Source organism: Macrobrachium nipponense, chromosome 23 (genome assembly GCF_015104395.2).
Source record: "Macrobrachium nipponense isolate FS-2020 chromosome 23, ASM1510439v2, whole genome shotgun sequence".
Lineage (NCBI taxonomy): Eukaryota > Metazoa > Arthropoda > Malacostraca > Decapoda > Palaemonidae > Macrobrachium > Macrobrachium nipponense.
In genome coordinates, this window is record NC_061090.1 from 70,135,544 (window position 1) to 70,136,636 (window position 1,093).

Below are 1,093 nucleotides of genomic sequence, written 5' to 3' on the forward strand. Positions count from 1 at the left end.
AAGAAGGTATTTCAGCGCGAGAATTTAATTCGGTCACAGAACTTTTGACCAGGCTACAGTTTCTTGACAGACAATATTGGACAGTAGTACAACAGGATGATTGTCTCTTAATTTGTCGTGTTATACAATTCCCTTGTCCTAGAAGAACAGTGTCACTAATGATTAAGGCGAACTGCACGGTACATGCATTTGTTCATGATGTTGAAGTACATCGCTTAGGAGATTTTAATATTCCTACAGAAGTTCATGATACAAATATCATTGAGCAGGTATGAAATAACTTGCCGAAAACTGACATTGCTGAAAATATTTCTAAAACTTGCAATAGCATTGCTGTTATAAAGTTAGTAATGTCATTTTTGGCAATAATTTTAGATGATCAGTCATTCAAGCACTTGCCTGTGCTGAAATTTGTATTTGAACAACTGAAGTTAATGACTCTGAATAAATTTGATTATATTAGAGCTGGTAATATTGTCTTCTTTATTATACAATTGTTCCCCTCAAAGTTATAGACTCTTGAGAGATAAGAAATTCTTAATATTGCCTAGTTACCCTACTCTCAGGAGAGTGTGTGTGTGTTTCCAAGCAGTTCAGCCCAGCATCAGAACAAAATGACTCACATTTTCTAATGCACATTAAGAATAAATGTGAATCATCAATACCAGAAAATGACAAAACTGTGATACTTATGGTGGACGAAATTCACTTGAAGCCATATTTTGATTATAAAGGTAGAAATATTGTTTTTATGTTGAACAGTGTAAAGTCCAAATTCAAAGAAGTTGTACATGATGTCATTTCCCACTAAAAGCTGATGTTCTGCACTGCATCCTGAAAAAAGTTATTGTAGGCTTAGAAAAAATAGGTTTCACCGTGTTTTGTTGTAACAGATAATAATGCTATCAATGGGAAAGAAATGTCCTATTTTGCCAGTCCTCCACAACTGCCTATAGTGTATCCCCACCCATTTCAGAGTAACAGACCCCTCTTTTTCATATATGATTCGTTACATTTGTTGAAATGCATCAGGAATAATTGGCGTGGCCAAAAAGATATAAATAAAACAATGATGTTCCCTGGGTTCTCCTTT